The following is a 9,896-nucleotide window of genomic DNA, read 5'->3' on the forward strand; positions in this document are numbered from 1 at the left end:
GTGAAATCAGGTGAAGCAGACCATCTCCGTGTCTTGTCTAGTCATTGGGACTTGACTTTGTATTTGAAATTGTATTAACCATTGTATGTGTTTTTCTAACTGCCGTGATTTAGTATTTATAATTCGTGTCCAGATTCTGCGTTTTAAAAGTTTTCTATATATGATATGATTTGGGGCTATGAGGTGGGTTTACTTGCACTTCTATGTATGAATAAAAAATGACTAATGCTTGTATAATGAACATCATTTTTTGATTGCCATCTCCTTGTATCTGTTTTGAGGTAGATGGCCAGGCTTTCCTGTTGGGAATAAGGGTACACAAGTGTTTTACCTATGAAGAATGACCTTTCTTTTGTTTACACGCCTGAACTTGTCATCATATCCGTCTATGACAGGGTTCAGCGTACAATTAGAATCACCTCCCCATAGCAGGACCCTGTTTCTGTAGGGACCTATTCTTGCATATAAAGACCTGAAGAAGGACGTGGTGTAGTGGCTTGGGGAATAAGTGTTTATAATACATATCTCCTAGTTTTCCAGGGTACCATAGATTAGTACCATTCTGCCTTCATCATCTGTTTTGGTTTGAAGAATTTTCAGTGGGACAGTCGGATCTACCCAAATAAGTACCCCTCTAGAATATGCAGAGTATATGACCCGCAACTAGGCCACCCCATTTCTGCGCTAGCGTATCTTGTGTCGTAGTGAGGGGCGTCTCTTGTAATAGGGCAATACCTATCTTGTTCCTACCCAAGTAAGTCATGATTCTGTGCCTTTTCACATAATTGTTAAGACCACCGATGTTTCAGTTCATCACCATAATGCCATCAGGCATGATGTGCATGTAGTCCTGAAAGGTAATGTTGCATTTCTGCTTGCTCTTTGTGTCTCAAGGATGAGCGTCTACAGGCACTGGGACGTATTACAGACAGTACCCCAATTCCAATTAACATAACCCCCCAACCCAACTGTCCCCTCCCCAACAATAACCAACCAGCAGTGCTATGCATGCTTAGACGTGCCCGTTCCTGCTCCCTCACCTTCTATCCAAATGACCAGGCATTCGGTGCCCAAAGGTGGGTACCTGGTAACTAATACCCTAAACAAAACGGGGGAGCTCAGGGTGTTGCAGAGTCTAGTACCACCCCTCCTCTGAAGACTTACAGCCTACACTCCTGCTCAGTAGACCACTGTTCTGCAAAGCAACCATTGTTCTGGGACTTGTTTTCAGTCCAGTCATCTGCTCAAAGCAGTAAGCCCCCCTAAGTCCGAGTACTAGTCATCGTTATCGGGGTCGTGACCCCAACTTCCCACTCACCGCCTTTAGAATATATTCTCAGACGGGCTTATGTTGCTTCCGTATCCTGTGCGCTTATCAGGCCGTCTCCAGTGCGGTCAGATGCACGCTGTCCATCCAATCTTGCGCTTCCTCTGGACAATCAAAGAACAACGCCCGGCCATTATGTAATATCTTCACTCTAGCCGGGTAGATCAGCATGTATTTCAGACCCGCCTTTCTCAATCTCTACTTCGCAGGTACAAACTGGGCCCGACGTTTCTGCACTTGGAAGGTGTAATCCGGGTATATCGGCAGTTTTGCCGATGCTCTCTGTATTGTTCCTCCAGTTCCCGAGAATGACAAAATCTTCTCCCCGTTCTTGTAATTCAATATTTTAGCTATGATGGGTCTCAGCAGAGCCCCCGGCGGTGGCTTCCTAGTCAGGGATCGGTGTGCACGCTCTACTGTAAAACCTTGTGTGAGGTTCCCTGGGTCAATTTCTTGCAGGAGCAAACTTTCAATGTAGTTTGTGGGGTCTGTTCCCACCACATACATTCCTGCAATCTGAGGAACCTGATGTTATTTCTGTGGGCACGGCCTACTGCGTCATCCGCTCTGTCTTCTAGTGATTTAACCTTCTGCTGCAATACTCTAACGTCTGCCGCTGCTTGCATCACACCCCGAGAGCTGTCCTTCACTTGTTCTTCGATTTGTTAGTGAGCGCACATCTTGCCTCAAAAATCCCACATCGATAATCACTGCGTCTATCTTGGCTTCTAACGGTGTCTTCAATGCGGCTTTATTCGGCACTATTTGTTGCTCACCTTCGTCCTATGCATTCGCCGTGGCTTCCTGAGGCTCAGCTGTTGATTCTCCCTTCGCACCATCTTGTCCTTAAGTATGCGTCTCTATGGTGGTCTGCTTACTTTTCTGTTTCTTGCTCTTGGCCACCATTTAGGATCTTTCCAGTCGGCCACCAGCTCCAATGCTACGGTAGGTTCTACTACACCACCACACTTTACTGTGGTCCTCTCCTCTGCAGCTCTGTGTCTGTCTATTCAGTACACTGTTGCAGCAACCAAGCCACCCAACGCCAACGGCAGCTGCAGGGAGCTGGGTTCTTCGCTGTTCGACCTGCGGGTCCAACTCCTCACCATTCTCTCCCTTGCGGATGCATGCGTTGCACTTTCACCATGATGCCGGCAGCCATGTAATGCTCTTCCTTCCGCACGTCTTGGGCCTCGGTTCACTACTCAAGCAGCTCCTTGCTGTTTCTGCTATTGTTGTGGAAGTTCTCAAGTTTCAACACTTCATTTAGGTTGCTTATTTCTACGGATCAAAATAGGAACATGCAGGAGCTGCAGAAGACACGTCTTCACCTCATGGCTGCTGGTCACGCCCCCCCCCCCTGCCTACGTAGTTATCCTATCGAGCGCAAACATTCACATTGTTCGATGCAAGACAGTACACCCAGCCACCTTCCTAACAGAAATTTGAGGACTTGGCCAACCATGACTTTGTAACATTTGAGTGGGAGGAGGATAACATTACAAAAGCACACGACAGACTGCTGGAAGGGAGTGGGGGGGCTTGGGAGAGTGCTCTTTGTTGACGGATCAGCAACAATTGACCAGGACACAGGATTACGGCACACTGGTGCGGCAGTGGTCTGCCCGGTGGATGGGGAATGAGACACACTAGTGCAAAAGAGATTGCAGGCGGCAGAGCTCATAGCGCTCAAAGTGCTACATACGTCTCAAGGGTGCCACGTGACCATCTACTCAGACTCAGCATACTTTACCAGCACGGTGCATTCATGTCTAGCACAGTGGAAAAGGAGGGGGTTCAGGAGGGCTGATGGGTCCCCAGTTCAACATGCTGCATTATTGGATAAGCTCATCTACTCACACACACCCAACAGTGGTGGCAGTCGTCAAATGCATCACCCACATGAACAACACAGAAGAGCTCTCACTCGGTAATGCTGCCACAGACGCAAAAGCTGCGGCATATCTCCCAGTACTGCAAATATCAGAGTATCCTGTGTTAACACCCACCACTCAGCAGTTACCACTGCCATACACTGCCCTGCCACTAGCGCAAATAATTGAGTTACAGGGTCGTGCACCACAAGATGAGAAAGACCTTTGGGTCAAAAGAGGGTGCAAACAGTCTCCGACTGATCTGTTATGGAGACAAGACATTTTTGGGAAAGCAGTGATGCCACACAAGCTAATACTGGTTGCATTCAACCAGTTGCACCATCCATCTCACATTTCTAAACAACACATTGCAGCAGACATACAGGAGGACTGATTTGTCCCAAACCTACAGGAAAACTTGACTAACATGATTGTACATGGCACGGCATGCCAAATCTATAGCAAAGGTCTGACACCAAAGATGATTAGAGGCACTTTGCCCCGCCCTACTGGGCCATTCCACGAATTACACATTGATTATCCAGACATGGGGGAAAGGTGCAATGGTTCCTGTTAGCTTATTGGGGTTGGAGGCATGAACTTGTGCACATCTAGAAGCAAAATGCACTGCCAAATATTTGGTGCAAGAGGTTTTTCATTAATGGGGTGTGTGTGATGTATTAGATCAGACAACGGCATGCACTTCTTTAATGAACTTTTTAGAGAAATGACGGCATTGCTGGGCATTAAGCACATATGCACCATTTACCACCCCCAGGCAAACAGCATTGTTGAACGGATCAACAGCCTGTTGAAGAGAAAATTGTCCAAGCTTTGTACCACATTAAAGAAAAACTGTGGGCACTGTCTGCCACTGGCATTATTCAATTTGCATACGCAGACCTGCAAAGAGCACCATTTATCACCCCATGAGGTGGTAAAACAGGGTGTTGCATGCACATGCCACTCTCCCCTGTTTGAAGAGCATCAGATGCTCACAGGGCAGCTTCTATTTTGGGGGAGGAATTTAAAAGCTATCTGTCCTCCCTAAGAAAGCCCATAAAGTTGGTCTCCCAACAGATTGCACCACCCAGGACAGAGGAAGGGACCGGCGCGGCAATAGACACACCAATATCATCACCCCCTCTACAATTGATCCCCAGAGAACATATCTACATTAAGAATTTTGTCGGCTGCTGGTCAGAACCCAGATATAACAGACCTTATCAGGTCATATATGCCTGAGCATGAAATGAATAATTGAAGTGCCCACCGCTATCCTTCAGCAGTATACCTGCCCCAAAAATGATCCAATGACATTGTTCACTTTTGCCTACAGCACAACCACCACGTACACGTTGTATACGTTGCCCAATGCTGCTACGCATTACATTTGCACAGGAAGTGCATTCTCGCACTTTGCCAGACTCTGGTACATTATTTGTTTCAGGTGATTTTTTGCGATGGACTCCATTGGATTGAACAACTCTGTGTATATTAGAAAGAGTACTGTGTATGATACTATGTTCACATTTTCCTATTCATATACATGTGCATTGCATTATATTTCTGCAATTTCTATTGTGTCTATGTTCAGGTTGGGGATATATTGGAGTTGCATTTTTATATGGGGTGAACATATGAAGGGGGGGGGGGACAAGAAAAGCTGGTATTGCTAATATTTTGCCAGCACACACACATGGCTAACATCATCACACGAGCAATTTCAAAGTAACAGTATCACTGCTAGTGACTGTTCTCAATATAAATGCCACCCAAGATGAAATGAACAAGTTTTCTAATGTAGTTATGTCATTATGTTTTTCTAATATTTTGTAGAGGAGGTCCCGAATAAAGCCTGCACTCCAGTCGCCCATTTTGAAGTACCAGGAACGTTCACACCAAAATATGTGATTTATGAGGAGCAGATAAATCAGCAGAGAGCCGCAGTAGGGCTCTGCCCAGTACCTACAACAAGAGCAATGCCTACTGAAGTCCCAGTACACAGAAAACCATGGACAGTAAGATATCCATTAAGAAAACCCTACCAGCATAGGAGACAAAATGAAGAAAGCCCCGGAAGAAACCAAAAAGGCCATAATGGACGACGAATGGTGAGGTCACGAGGGCCCGGACAGACTCACAGATAGAAGAAATGACAACCAAAAAATGACACACAGAGACGAAACGCCATTAATAAAGATATTGTGAACCTAAAGGAGGCGAATGATGTTGAAATACAAAAGAAGCTCAAGCTGTAAGCAGGATGGAGATATTCAACCAGCTAACACCTGTACATATGCTTGGAACTGCAAGAATGCTAAGAAAACAGTGCAGCTTGCTATGCTAAGTAGAAGAATAGCGCGGCAAGCGCCATTTACATAATGTACCTCAAAACGAAGCACAATGTTATAAGTGCGATTCCACTTAGCACGAAAAGCAGAATCAACTCAGGTTGCTAGAGGCCAAACAAGACAAGATTCATATTATAGCAAAATGAGAAGAGCCAGCTGAATCGAAATTCAGCAGATGCAACTCGTGCCAGGAGAGCCAAGGTCATACCAAGAGAAGGAACGCACAGTAGCTACATATAATTGAAAGTTAAGAACAGAATATCCTGTCTTTGAAAGGTCGAGATAAGGAGGCATAGGCAGGTGGCAAGCTGAATAAGAATTAAATGCACAAATTGTGAGGAACTAGAGAAATTCACGGTGTGGGTAGCACGTGACCAGCCGTGCGAGAAGAAGCACAGGTTCACCCCTACGCTTGGCATCCGCCCAGGCAGAGATATCAGTACTTTTCCAGACAGAAGATGCAGTTTCGAGGCCAACCACAGTAAAATAATTGACAGTTACTGAAGCGATGATTGATTGTAACCTTAATTGGAGGAAGGCCGGGTAACTAGGGGTTACCCTGCACCTGGCTGACAGTTCTGCGTGCTGCTAAGCAAAGTGGAAATATATGCATTTATTTTTAAATGTTTTTATTGGCATTTGTAAATGTACATACATAAGAAAAGAATATCTGTTAAGCAACTTCTTTGGGTCATATCGTCTGATGCATACGTTGTGTGCCAATTAGTCTTATAAAAATGCAACAACAAATAAACAAACCAAAAAAACAACAACGTTGACTGTCCCACCGTGTATTAAGGCCTTGTATTCCTCGTTTCTAGGTTAGGGGCATGGGTCTGGAGCTAGTTCTCTGTATTTGTCCACTCAGGACGGGGACAAAGTTGGGTGGTTAGGTTTGATGGGCCGTTCTTTGCTGGCTGTTGTCTTCTGGGGTTCGGGGGGGGACAGGCTCAGGGAGGTTTATAGGTTGTTGAAAAGATCATGTTTCTCAGGAGGGCCCTCCAAGCCTCTAGCGTGTTGCTCACGTCATCGCCTCCCCGTCTGTTCCCCTCCTCCCAGGCTCTGGTCTCAGCCGTGGTCCACCTCTCCATCTCTTTGATCCAGGGCTCATACCTGGGGCCTGCTGGGGATTTCCAGGCCATGGCAATTGTCCTCTTGATTAGCACGCAGGCCATATCCATAATCTTTGCTAGGTGCTTGATTTTAGTTAATCTTGGATAAGTGCCCAGTAGGCACTCCTTGGGTGTCCATTCGTATGTCTCTAGGCCAGCGTTCCTGCAGGTTTGTTCGGCGGCCTGCCATAGTTTCTGAGATTTGGGGCAGGTCCAGAACATGTGGATCATGTCTGCCAGGTCTGAGGAGCACCAGGGACATTTTGGGTCGGCTGTGTTGTTGAACGTGGATATCCTGTGCGGGGTCATATATGTTCTGTAGAGTGTGTTCAGCTGGATCAGTCTAAACCTGGCATTCCTAGATACCTCCTTTGGGTTTATCAGGGCTCTTGACCACTCGGTCTCCGTGATTTCGGTTCCCAGGTCTGTCTCCCATTTTTCTTTCAGCCTTGTGCTCTTTGGGTTGGATCTGTTGTTTATTTGGGTGTACAACCTGGATGTCGGTCTCCATCCGTCGCTGAGTTCGTATATTTCCCTCAGGAGGGGATGTGTCTCTGGCTCCTCGGGCCATTCGGCCCAGTTCTCTTTGGCTGCATGTTTCACTCTTTGGTACCAGAGGAATTGGCCTGGTGGAAGTCCATCCCTTTCTTGGAGTGAATCGAAGTCCCTGAAAAGTCCCTCGTAGAACATGTCCCCCCATGTGTAAAGGCCGTAACTCTCCCATCTCCTCATCGTTGCTAGGTCACTGGAGGTTTTACAGGTGTCGGCCAGCATGGGAATGTCGGGTGTGTATGAGTGTTGTAGTCCGACTATGGACCTCACCCTGCTCCATACCTGTCTCCCCACCTCCAGTATCATGGGTGGGTTGGATGGCCCTGCTCGAGTGTTCCAAATTAGCTCTTTGGGGTGTAGCGGTGAGGAGAATTGGGATATCAGATTTAGCTCTGCTGTGGGTTCATCCGATAGCCATTTTGCTAGGTGTGTCGATTGAGCCGCCAAGAAGTACCTTTGGAAATCGGGGAGTTGGATACCGCCTTCGGCGTAGGCGAGTGTGAGGACGTTTAGAGTGAGTCTGTGCCTGGCTCGTCCCCAAAGAAAGTCTCTCATCATGGATTCTAGCTTCTTGAAGAAAGGTGGGGGGATGTAGTATATCACGTTGATGAAGTAGTAGAGGAACCTGGGGAGAATTATCATTTTGGATATTGCAGCTCTGCCCATCATGGAGAGCGGGAGCTTCGACCAGAATTGCATGGATCTACGCACTCCACTCATTGCCGCCTCGGTGTTGTACTTGTGGGTGGATATTGGTGTGTGTGTGATGTCCAGGCCTAGGCATCGAAAGGTGTCCACCTGCCAACGGATCCCGATCTCTGGAAGCTCTTCCACAGGTTTATCCTTTAGCCTTGCAAGTGGGAACGAGCATGACTTCTGTCTACTGAATCTGATCCCCGAATATTTCGCGAAGTTGTCCAAAACATCCAGTACAATCGGGGCGTTTTCGAGGGGGTCGCGCAGGTATAGAAGGACGTCATCCGCGTATAGGGAGATAATGTTGTCCGACCCACCAATGCTGATGCCAGCGTCGAAGAACTGTTTCCTAAAGTATATTGCCACTGGTTCCAGTCCTAGGATATACAGCATTGGTGAGAGCGGGCATCCCTGCCTGGTGCCCCTCTGGATGGGCCAGGCCCTTGATACCATAGCGCCTGTTTTTACTCTTGCTACTGGGTCGGTGTAGAGGACCCTGATCCAGCGGATGAAGTGCTCTCCGAGTCCAAATTCCCTCAGGGTCTCTATCAGCCATTCCCAATAAATAGAATCGAAGGCTTTTATGGCATCCAGTGAAAGTACTGCTAGGTCCTCCTCGCTTTCGGTCGTGTGTGCTATTATGTGTTGGAGCCTCCTGAGGTTGGCAGTGGTGTTTCGTCCAGGAATAAAGCCATTCTGGTCCTCGTGCACCAAAGATCCGATCACCCTCGAAAGCCTCTTAGCCAATATGGTTGTTAGTATTTTGGCGTCGTAGTTTAGGAGCGCCAGTGGGCGATACGAATCACACCTGTCGGCTGGTTTGCCTGGCTTGAGCATTGGGGCGATAAGAGTTTCTCTCATGGTATTGGGGAGAGTGCCCGACTCATATGCCTCCATGTATACTGCATGCAGTACAGGGGACAAGGTCTCCTCGTAGGCTTTGTAGAATTCTGGGATGAGGCCATCTGTTCCGGGGGACTTGCCTGTGGGTAGGGATCTGATCGCATCCGTGATGTCCTCAATCGTGATGGCTTCTCCCAGTTTGTCCCGTTGTTCTTGGTTCAGTCTGGGTAGTCCTACTTCGGCCAGGGTGTCTCTTATGTCTGCCGCAGGGATCTCGTTCTTGTGAGCGTACAGGTCATTGTAGAAATCCGTGAAGGTGTCGTTGATCTCTTGTTGTGTCCTGCGGTTCCCATCCTTGCTGTCTTTGATCTCCTTGAGGGCTTGTCTCGGGTGTTCCTTTCTACATAACCATGCGAGTATTCTGCCCGGCTTATCTGCTTCCCTGTGGGCCTTTAGGGTGCGGACAGAAAAGTCGAACTTTGAGAGTCTCTCCCATGCCGCCCTGCAGTCTTCCCTGATCGGTTTCAATTCCGATTCCTTTTCGGTAGTCAGTGGACCATCCCTTTCGAGTTGTTTGATTTTCTCCTCCACTGCCTCTAGTTCCCTGCGTAGTTGTCTCCTGATCCCGCCAGCTTCGGCGATTATCTCTCCCCTTGTCACCACTTTTATCGCCTCCCAGAGTGTGCTCCACTTCTCGACTGAGCCCTTGTTTATCAGTAAGTATTCTTCTAGCTTTTCTCCTAAGGTGTCCTTGAACGCTGGGTCGGTCAGGGCATCTACTGGCATGCGCCACATCGGGATGGGTGGGCGAGGGGCCTTGAAGCAGAGCTGTAGCAGTAGAGGGGAGTGGTCCGATATTGATCTGCCCATGTATTCTACCAATTCAACTTGTGGGGTTAGCTCATTGGCGATGAAGAAATAGTCTAGCCTGGTGTGGAGGTTATGGGGAGCCGAATAGAATGAATATGATCTGTCGTAGGGGTGGAGGTCCCTCCAAATATCTGTTAAGTGTAGGTCTTCCACCATCTTGGAGAGGGGCCCTGGGGAAGGGCTGTTGGGTATGCGTGGGGTCACTGATCTGTCTAGTTCAGCATTCATAACGGAGTTGAAGTCCCCCCCCCCCATATGAACGTGTATT

Source organism: Ambystoma mexicanum, chromosome 3q (assembly GCF_040938575.1).
Source record: "Ambystoma mexicanum isolate Mex_15411 chromosome 3q, UKY_AmexF1_1, whole genome shotgun sequence".
Taxonomy (NCBI): domain Eukaryota; kingdom Metazoa; phylum Chordata; class Amphibia; order Caudata; family Ambystomatidae; genus Ambystoma; species Ambystoma mexicanum.